Raw genomic sequence first — 11556 nt, forward strand, 5'->3', positions numbered from 1 at the left:
CTTTCTTGTCTTGACATCAGTATTCCCCATGTTCACACAAGCATTGGTTCAGGAACAATGTCTATTGTTGGTCAATGACATAGTTTTTTAATGTATGATTTCATGCCATAAATCAATATATTTTAAAATATCAAGAATCTATGTTAAATGAATTAGTGAATACGAAACAGGAGAGGAGTGAGGAAAATGATTCAAAGCTTTGAAATGATTGACAGTTTTGAGAAGATACAGAGATCTGAAAGGGATTCTAGTGGGTTCCATTTTGAGTAGATGCCCCCATTGCTCTGAAATGCAGTTCCGTTGAGCAGAAGGAAGGAAGTGGGTATCAGGAGGCTTTCCCTATAGACTTCAAAGTCTGTGTAACAGGTTCCCCCAATACTTCTCTCATTCCTCCTTTTCTAAACCACAAAACTCTTCCTGCCCCTTTCGTGTTATTCCTCTTAGCTATGCTCGGAGAACTCGTGCTGCTGGGTCTGTGTGCGCCAGGGTGTCTGGGAAGTACTGCACTGGGGTAGATGCATAGCCTTACTTAGCTCATGCTGCTGGGTCTGTGTGTATAAGGGTGTCTGGGAAGTACTGCACTGGGGTAGATGCATAGCCTTAGCTGCCTGGTGAGTGTGCATCAAACCAGAACAATTCAGGGCCAAGATGCCAGGATCCACAGATTAGAATCATGACTAGTGGAGCCCTGAGAAGCCTGGGAGGAGAGCTCAGGGCCAGACAAGGCACTCGGCTCGGCTTTGAGTGCCCGGAGCTTGGCAAGGAGGGTGAAATTGGAGTCCGGAGTTAAAAGAAGCCAGGAAACTCTGGGTTCATGAGGTGAAAGCTAAATGGAGTAGAGAGGGAGGGTCAGGACAAAGGCAGGAGAAACCTGCAAAAGGGATACCTTGCAAGCAACACAGTAGCTTCAGCCAGAAGCCTCACATGTGCCTCTGGCCAGGGCAGGTTGTAGCATGCAGCTTGTAGCATGCAACTTGTAGCATGCAACTTGCAGGCAAGGGTGGAAGCAGAGGCAGGGGAGGTTCTAGCACTCAGCCTCCTTCTCTGAGGGGGTGATGCCATCTTCCTGTCTTCTTTCTAGAGCTTATGCCGATGTTTTGACCTAGAGACTCTGGGACAAACAGGCTAGAAAGCCAAAGTGAGGCTGTGTGAGTTCTGAAGTCCCTTTACCAGCGGGACTCAGGGCAGATGTGTGAGTACCTGTCATCTCCAAGGAATCAGGGAGAGGATGGAAATGTCAGGCAGGTCACCATCAGTCTCCCCACACATCCAGGGCTTCAGCTCCACATTAGTGGCTCTGACTCCACATAGCCTGCCCTTGGCCAGCCCCGGATACCTTTACTCTGGTGTTGGCTTCCTCTATGTGTCCCTGTAACTCAGACTTGGCTTCATGAAGGGTGTTTTCCAGTGTTTCAATTTCCTTGCAGGTTTTTTTCCTCCATATTTTGGATTTTTTCCCCTCTAGTTTAACAACTGTTTCATTCACTTTGAAGACTGTCCTGTAGAGGTCTTATGAGAGTTCCTGAATCTGTGCATCAGTTTGTTTTTGTCTTCCATATGTTTGCTGATTCTTTTAAAAAGCAAGGCTCTGGATTCTTCTTAGATGTCTCACCTCTCGGTGTTTCTGGGTTTAGGAGAATCCTAAATGCTAGGATGCAGGGAGGTTGGCCAGCTGTGGACAATGGGCTCACAGGTGGTGGTTGTATCATATGTTTTTGTGTTTTTTGTCATGTTTCCACATTTGTTGGAGTGGGTTCATCTTTCAGTTTTGACTTCCTCTTTTCCCAAGTATATTTGGATGTTTGTTTTCTGGGATTAGTGAGAGCTACACCAGGTAAGAATGAGAGGAGTACATTAGTTTAGCATGCATGGAAGCTGAACTGTGGACCAGGCACTGTGCCAAGGCCATGCAAGCCCTAACTCGGGTAATTATGATGACTCAAGGAGACAGGGTTCCTGTCCTCTTTCACTCAGAGAAACTAACCTCATGGGGTTGTTCAGACCTCTATCTAGGGAGCCAGGATTCCAGCCTAGGTCTGGCTACTTCAAGTGCTTCCTATCTTGACACAGAGAACATTAGGGTCTCCACTTTGTCCACTATGAGGTGAAAGAAAACCTCCTGTGGAGAAAGGATTCTGGCTCTTGGAACTGATGGATACCCTGAGTCCATCTACTCTGATAAAGCAGGGTGCGATGGGTAGTCTTGACTGTCAGCTTGGCCACATCTAGAATCAACTAAGACACAAGCCATTGGGCACCCCATGATGCTTTTCTTGATCAGATTATTTGAGATAGGAATATCCCCCCTCCTAAATCTGGTAGGGCTATCTTGTGGCAGCCTAGAAGAAAGGACCTGGGGCCCACAGCCCATATGCCTTTAATCAAAGCTTTTCTGTTGCTTGCCCTCACCTCACTGGTAAGTTCATTTATGCTGTTGCTGGGCACTCCTCTGCTGATTTCAGAACCAACGTCTCAGAGATTCCAATGTAGACCAAAGACCAGCAGCAATCCAGGAATCCTTCAACACCAGATTGGGACAGCTGAGGCATTCAGCCTCATGGCCTGAGAAACTTCCAGACTTTCAGCCTCCCCAGAATGAGGTAGACATTATTGAGCTACACAGAGTAAATCCTGCGGCCAGTTTAATAACACCATACATTCATGTATATATTTACCCTATCTACCAGTTTTGTCCCTTAGAGAACCCTGACTGACAGCATTTGTCTTTGTCATCCCCGTGGTCACTCTTGATGCCTGGCCATGAAGAAGTACAGCATCTCTAGTGGGTACGGGCGATGCCTCAAACTAGCCAAGCAGATGGCCTCTGCATACTAGACCAAACTCTAAGAGTGAGAAAGAAAACTTTTTGAGAAACAGAATATTTCTTTTTAGGAAACAGATATAAATAATAAGAGAAGGAAACTCAATCCAGCTGATAATATGGGAGCTGGCCTGCTCACAGTTGCCCTCACCAATCCCACGATGCTTCCATTCTGACTTGGAATCTTCCAGAGAGTGTAGACTTGGAAGAAGGGGTTCTCTGTGAGTGCTATGACAGAAAGCAGGATGGCAAGGAAATGGGAGGAACAAGTTCTTTATTTTTAAAAAATTATACTTCATTCATTCATTCATTCATTCACTTATTCATTCTGTATGTGTATGTATGCAAGCATGGCCTGTGCATGTGTGTGTCCATGCATCTCACACCATGGCATATATGGAGGTCTGAGGGAGTCAGTGCTTCCCTACCATGCAGGTCTCAAGGATAGAATGCAGGTGCCATGGTTTTGCAGCAGCCATCTTTCCCTACCATCTCAACAGCTCAACATTCGATAGAAAGTTCCATCCTATTTTTCCTGTGTGTGTTGGTGATAACAATGGGGTTCCTGGGAGCTGAGCAGGAGCTGGGACAGGCATCTGACTGGAGACTCTGCTTTCATTTATGGGAATTCAGGAAATGGTTGCAGAGTCTCATGAGACCTAGCCTTGGGTCACTCTTACATGGGGCATGCATTCTAATGGGAGTTCACAGAGCTTTGCCAAGCTAAGGAAGTAAATACTATGGCTTGGGGTTTGAGAAGATGGCATGCAGAATGGAGAATAAGATGAAAAGGTGTGGGGGCAAATGGCTCTGGCAGGGCAGGCAGGCTTCTTATTGGGTAAAGTTTTCACATGAGGAGACAGTTCCTTGGGGCCAAGTGGTGGTGATCCTGCTGTAAGATAGGGCTTCATCAACCTCGCTCTTTTCCACAGTCCTTTGCCCTGGCTGGGAGTTTTCATTTGTTTGTTTGTTTTGAGATAATGTCTCATATAGTTCCGGCTGGACCTGAACCCCCTTTATAGTTGAAGGGTTACTCTGCAGGCCTGATCCTCCACCTCCCAAGTGTTGGGATTACAGGCATGCATCATCACACCCAGCTGCTTTGGCTGGATGTTGAAAGGAAGACTGCAAAGTGTAGAACAGGCTGTAATTGTTTTCCTTAATAAACGGACCAGAATTCCCCAGTGTGCGGCCATCTAGAAGGTGTGTGGGCTGTGTGCTCCATTGAGAAGCATTCTTCCCTCTGCTAGCAGCAAAGGTGGTTTTGAGGTCAGCATTTCGGCCTTAGAGCTGAGCACAAGTAGAATAAAAATTTTAATTCCTCATTAAGAAGAGAATCTATATTTCCACCCGTTACAAAGCCACCACAGAGCTCGCCTGAAGTTCTGCTCTTCATTGTGGGCAAGCATTGTTACCAGTCAGCCGCCCACTTCCAGCATTGTGGTAATTATTTGATCTTTTATTAAAGAGAATTCTTCCAAAAATATTAATTTAAAAAATTATTGTCAACACTTTCTGACATTCCATCCCTGGATGTTGAAGAAGAAAAAAGCTTTAGAGTTTTTAATAATCTTGGTAAATATTATTTGAACTTTACTTCAAGCCAAAACAAGTTTCATGAGGAAAAAAAAATCCTTTCTTCAGCCACGGGCAATAAATTTGGCTAGGAGGATCTGGAAGCAAGAAATCCAACAAGCTAAATACTAAGTGGGCATTCATGCCATGGGACTCTGTGAGAGCAGGAATTGCTACTCTGTTTCCTCAAGCGAGAAACAGTCTCAGGAAAACTCGTAATTCTTGTCTATCATTTCTTTTTGTTTTGAGCATGTAGGTCAGTCTCTCTCTCTCTCTCTCTCTCTCTCTCTCTCTCTCTCTCTCTCTCTCTCTCTCTCTCTCCTTCCCTCCCTCCCTTCCTCCCTCCATGATCAGTGGTTAATGAAAAAGCAACTTGCTGGAAACATACCCAGTGTTCTTCATTTGTGGTGGAAAGAAGAAAGACATGATTCTCTCTCTCATCTCTCAAGTCTAAGCTTTCTTACTGACAGGGTGTGTGCCTTGTCTCTCTGAGTGTAGGACTGAGTACTAACTAGCTATAGTTAGTTTTTCCTTCTTTCCTGTAAGTGAAATTTCTTTCTTGTCTTTCTATTGCTTCTTATGACAATGTATTGAGATCCTGAGGTAAGAGAAGGGACTCCAGACTGTTCTCTTCCACTTGGAGAATATGTTATCTCTTGTTTAGTAATTGCTTGAGTCAGTGGAGCAGGGATGACAGAGACATGTCAACAAGGAAAAGAGAGTTGGGAGGGTTCAAGGGGTCCTGCAGTCTCTGAGTTGATTCAAAAGGGAGGAATTAAAACACCCTGAACAGTGGGATAGTGAGCCTCTCAACCCCAGCCACCAGCTAAAACTAACCTAAAGAAAACCAGGCACAGCAGAGGAAACCAAGTCAGCTCAGCAACAGCATGTAGAGAAGGAGCTAAAACTGTCGTTCTCTCATTGAACACGATGAGCCTGGGTAAGAACAGAGCCCGGGCTTCAGTCTGGCTTCTTTCCAAGTGAACTTTGCTATGGCACTGAAGATCCTTGAACTATGGCATACTGATCAACCACAGGCAGTCTGACTTTCTATTCCTAACTAATCTAATCAGAATTCTCTAGCACGTGGCCACTGAGAAGGTGTGTGGGCCAGTGCTTCACTAAGAAGCACTCTTCCCTCCTCTGGAAGCAAAGATAGGTCAGCATTTCAGCCTTAGAGCTGACTATGAGTTAGAATAAACTTTTGAAAATCATGGGACTGGAGAGATGGCTTAACAGTTAAGATCACTGGCTATTTTCCCAGAGGACCCAGGTTTGATTCCCAGCACCCACGTGGCAGCTCACAGCCGTCTGTAACCCCAGTACCAGGGAGTTCAATGACCTCTTTTGGCCCTCTAGGGCATCAAGCATATATGCAGGCAAATATACACACATAAATTTAAAAAAATATCTGTATTTTCATGGGGTACAAATCTACCTGGGAGTTTGTATAAAGCTCTGTACTTTACCATGGGCAAGCATTGTTAGCAATCAGCTACACACTTACCACATTGTAGTGATAATATTTGACTTTTAGTAAAAGGCAACTGATTATTAAAGATTATCTTGAACAAATGAAATAATTTATTACATATGTATACTTTCAGTCAGTAAGTATCAAAAACTTACTAAAAATGCACAAGTTTTACCTCATGATATGGTGATATATTATGCACCCCAATAAAACTTATCTGGGGATCAGAGGACAGAGCCAGCCACTAGAGTAGACACAGAGGCCAGACAGTGATGGCACACACCCTTAATCCTATCACTCGGGAGACAGAGATCCATCTGGATCTCCGAGAGTTCAAGGCTACACTGGGAACAGCCAGGCGTGGTGGCACACACCCTTTTTTTTTTTTTTTTTTTAAGATTTATTTATTTATTTATTTATTATATACACAGAAGAGGGCCTCAGATCTCATTGCAGATGGTTTTGAGCCACCATGTGAGTGCTGGGAATTGAACTCAGGACCTCTGGAAGAGCAGTCGGTGCTCTTAACCTCTGAGCCATCTCTCCAGCCCAGGCACACATCTTTATTCCCAACACTTAAGATCTCATGCCTTTGTTTAGGAAGCACACATGCCTTTAATCCCAGGAAGTAAGATGGCAGGGCAGAAAAAGGTATATAAAGCATAAGGAAATAGGAACTCACTGTCTTGAGACTGAGGATTTCCTAGAGGTAAGAGCTTTGGCTGGCTTGTTCTGCTTCTCTGGTCTTTCAGCTTTCACCCCAATATCTGGCTCTGGGATTTTTTATTATAAGACCTTTTAAGATTCATGTTTCATCATGAAGCTTACACTGTAGGTATATTCTAAAACAGTACCTGAAATGTGTGCATGTATATATGTACATATATATGCATACTCATGTCCACACATACAGAAACATTTTACTTTAATCTGTAAAGACTGTGCTACTCTTACTTATGGGTGAAATTGGATAAGGATGAGTTCTTGCATGTCACACCTACATAAAGTTGTGTGTAGATGTGAGTTGACATTTAACTAAGTACCATGTGTGCAGTTGGTACACACTTGGCCACATCTAGCTTATCTCTGTAACTTAGACTTTCTGACAGACAATAGATGCTGTAAGCAGATATGCCTCTAAAAAGAAAAGCCAAGGCATTTGCAGGTACCAAAAGGCAGCAACCATTTGCTTCAGTTTGCAAAGAATGCTCACACCCAGATTGCTTCAAGGCAGGAATATCTGCTAGATGTGATGCTGCAGACTAACTTTAGCTGAAGAGACTTTTCTCAGGGAAGGTTCTTGCTGCAGCTCTTCTATCTGATTGAAATGTGTCTGGGTCTGTCCTTGTTTAGAAACTGCACATTTTCTAGACAAGGACCAGGCTCTGCCTTCAGACTTCTTCTCCATTTTCTTTTATTCCAGTTTTGTTCAGATAGCTAACAATGAGGCAAATCTCTCTACTGGGTAGGATGCAGTACAGCCAAACAGCAGCTTAGCAGACAGACAGTCCTACCTCCTGATGTCATCTGGTCCCAGGCAGTCCCAGCGGTGCAGAGGATGAGATGTAGGAGAAAAGCTTGATGCTCTTAGAGATGGAGATTTGTCACATGGAAAGCAAACCCATAAATCATTTCCTTTCTCTTCTATATAAAAAGGAGAATTAAATCTCTAATTAAAAATCTTGGGAAAATTATTGTTCAGAGACATGTTCCTATAATTTCCTTTTTACTTCTGTGTGGTCTATTTCTGTAACATGGGTGTGGTCCCATGTTCTTGTTTATAACTTTGCAGTTCTGTTTTCTGTCTTAGTTCATATGAGCTGCTATAACAAAGAACCACACTACTTAAACTAGTTTCTTCCAGTTCTGGAGAATGTGCTTCCTGGTTCACTGATGGCTGTCTTCTCACTGCATCCCTCATGGTGGGAGGGATGAAGGAGCTCTCTGGGGTCTTTTTTATTTGAACACTAATACCATTTATGAGAGCTCAACCTTATGAACAAGTCTCCACCTCTTCCTCTCTTTCTCTTCTTCCTCTTCATCCTCCTTTCCTTCTCCTTCTCCTTTTCTTCCTCCTTCTTTCCCTCTTTCTTGTCCTCTTTCTCCTTCTTTTGGTTTTTTGAGACAGGGTTTCTCTGTGTAACAGCCCTTGCTATCCTGAAACTCACTTCATAGACCATGCTGGACTCAAACTCATAGAGATCCACCTGCTTCTGCCTCCCGAGTGCTGGGATCAAAAGTGCATTACATCACACCCGGCACAAAGCAAGGCTGTTAGGATTTCAATGGAGACTTTAGGAAGAACATGAGCATTCAGTCTGTGGTCATCTGAAAACCCTTTTCCCTTTAAAAAATCTTTTCAGAATTTTATGCATGAATATTGTATTTATATTATTTCTATCTGTCTTAGTTACTTTTCTATTAATGTGATAAAATACCATGACCAAAGCAACTTAAAAAAGGAAATGTTTAATTTGACTTACAGTTTCAGAGGGTTAGAGTCCATGATGGCAGAGGGAAGCAACAGCTGAAGGCTCACATCTTGATCTACAACCATGAGGCAAAGAGGGGCACGCTGGGAATGGGCCAGTCTTTTAAACCTCAACATCTGACTCAGTGACACCCCTCTTCTAACAAGGCCACACTGTCTGATCCTTCCCAAAACAGTTCACCAGTTGGAGAACAAGTATTCAAACACATGAGACTTGGGGGTCATTTGCCTTCAAACTGCCACATCATTCCTTGTACCAGGCTTTTCCTTTTGGGCCACCAACCAGCTCCCAAATCATGACACAGAAACTTATTATTAGTTATGAGTGCTTGGACTAGCTTAGGCAGGTTTCTGGCTAGCTCTTTTATCTTAAATTAACCTGTTCCTTTTTAATCTACCTTTTGCCTAGGGATTTTTACCTTTTCTTACTTTTTGCTGTCTCTACATCCAGCTGGCTGACAGTTGCCTGACTTCTGGCCCCAGGCATCTCCCTCGTTCTCTCTTCCTCCTCCTCTTTCTTCTCATCCTCTCATTTCTTCTCTTTCTTTTCAAGCCTAGATTTCTCCTCCTATTTATTCTCTCTGCCCACCAGCCCCATCTATCCTTTCTCTGCTTAGCTATTGGCCAGCTCTTTATTAGACCAGTCAGGTGCCTTAGGCAGGCAAAGTGAAACAGATGCAACACATCTTTACATAATTAAACAAACACACATCCTTACATCGTTAAACAAATGCAGCATAAACAAAAGTAACATACATTTACAGTAAAATTAAAGTAATATTCTGCAGCATATATAAATGTAACATGTCTTTGCCTAGTTAAATTAATAGTCCACAAAATCCCCCCATCCCCTTTCCAGTTCTTCCTCAAATCCATGGCTTCTTACTCTTCAATTATTGGCACATATAAACATAAATATATATAATCTGTAAGTAACACACTATTGGGTTCATTTAGAGCTTGTGTGTGTGTGTGTGTGCCTGTGCCTTTTTGTTTGTGTTTGTGTGGGGATTGTATTGTTTAACTGGGAACGGCTTCTCCATGGTCAGTTCTTCTCTGCATTTTGACCAGCTGTGTGTTTCTGTGACCATCTCTGCTGCAGAAGAAGATTCTTGGATGAGGGGTGAGAGCTATGCTTACCTGTGTGGATAAGGATCACTCTTCAGAATGAAGTTAGGGACTGTGCTGGTTTAATGAAGTGGCAGAAGAGGCTCTCCCCTGGGGTTGACGTGCTTCACCAGTTGTAAGTAGTTGGCTGGGTTTATACTACAGACATGATTTGTTTCTTATTGAATGGGCCTTAATTCCAATTCAAGAGCTGTTAGTTATCCTGAAGATCTAATTGCTGCCATTGCACCCTTGCTGTGCTGGTTGCTGTGGCTCTTCAGCTTCACAGCTGTGTAGAACTATTGGCTGATTTCCTCTCTTGGCAGCTTCAGATGCTATGAAAGCTAGTCCTCAGGGTGGAGGCTTCCAGGTCAGTTCTACCAAGTCCTGTGTCCAGAGTATGTGGTATCTTCAGCAGCTCTTTTCTAACTCTTCGAATCTACTACCGCATCTTTCCTTGGCCACCAAAGAGAGAGAATACACATGTAAAACTGTTGGAAATGAATGATTATGTGACCTTCTCTCTTTCTCTCTACCCCTCTCCATTATTCTTATTGTGGGGGAAAGCTGATTAACTAATGGTTTTGTCTGGTTACTTTATTTATCTTGGCAACCACATGAGTAGGTGAGTATCATTCCCATTTACAGTAGATGAAGTAAGTTTGAAGGGTCGAAGCACTTGTCCAAGCCTTCTGCCTGGCGAGTAGCAGTGTGATCTTCAAAGCCCTGACCAAGCAATGTGTTCTTAGCCATTGGCTTTTGATTTTTGTCCTTCTCTGGCCATCACAGTGGCGTTTCTTTCCTCCTGTCCACTCCTCATCTTCACTCCTTCCTCTCCATCAGATAATTATAGAAACCAAATGGTATCATTTCTTTAAAATCTACCAACTAAAAAGCTAAAAGCTAAGAATACTGACAGTATTAATTTTTTTTACTCTCATGTGTTTGGAAATGTATGTGTCAGTTTTATGATGGCTTGAGAGCCGAGCCAGCATTCTCCCTTAGGCCTTTTGCACAAGGCTTCCTCCAGGTTTAAATGGTGACAATATTTCTTGGACATCCTCAAAGATTCCAGGCAGAGAACTTGCATTTTATTAGAGAGCTGGTTCCTAATGGCTTGATGCTTGCCAACAACAGCACCATCGGTGGTCCCCTGGCAGCCGTGGTGGCATGACTTTTCACGGCTGCCCCTCCCCCAATGACAGAAAGCAAGTGTCTAGAGATGTCCATGATCAAGAACGTTCAATAGCGTAGAAACAGACAGAGGAATGGATGCAGAGACATTTGTAGAGGTAGATGTAACAGATGTAGTAGCCCTGAAAGGAAGGGGCAAAGTGTCCTGTGTGTTGTGAATCATGTCTTCAGGGCTCTGCCAAACATTGCTTCTGTGGAGCTGGAGGGCTTCAGCTGGTTCTCCTGGGTCAGGGTGGTCTGTGAAAGGGAAGAGACTCCAAGTTTCAAAGCTACATGGGGGTGTGAAGAGCATGGCTCTGGTTGAAGGGCCCAGCAAAAGCAACAGAAATTTACAATGCGCTAATCCCACCTACAGACCTTCCCTGATGCCAGGCCTGTGTTAAATTAGGGTGGAAAATTCTGGCTTGTTCCTTCACTGCAACCCTTCTGTGTGGGGCATTTAAAGTACATTCTGGCAGATGTGTTGGGACTCTTATTAGGGGTCTCCTGTGAATATAAAATGTCTATATAAAATATTAATATTTAACCATCTTCCCCAGGAATAGACTGGAAAAGTATCCTTCACCAAACTAGGGTTGAGCCCTGGTCCTCAATCTTCCAGCAGCAGCTCTTTCCCATGGGCTTGGGTAGAGACCCTGCACACTGTGTGCTCCAGGCCACACTATGGATGTTGACTTCTTCCTGCTACTTCTTTGCTTGCCAACCTCTGGTTTGGGTTCTCACATTGGTCTCCACATGGGGGCAACTGCTTAGGGTTTTTAGTGTTGCTGTCTGAATCTGTGTGAAGAGGTCGTTATGAGCTTTGATGCAGCTCAGTGGTAGTTGTATACTTATATAAGACCCTGGCTTTGATTCACAGTGCAAAATATATTAGAGAATGAATATAAATGGTAC

Source organism: Onychomys torridus, chromosome 3, assembly GCF_903995425.1.
Source record: "Onychomys torridus chromosome 3, mOncTor1.1, whole genome shotgun sequence".
Taxonomy (NCBI): Eukaryota; Metazoa; Chordata; class Mammalia; order Rodentia; family Cricetidae; genus Onychomys; species Onychomys torridus.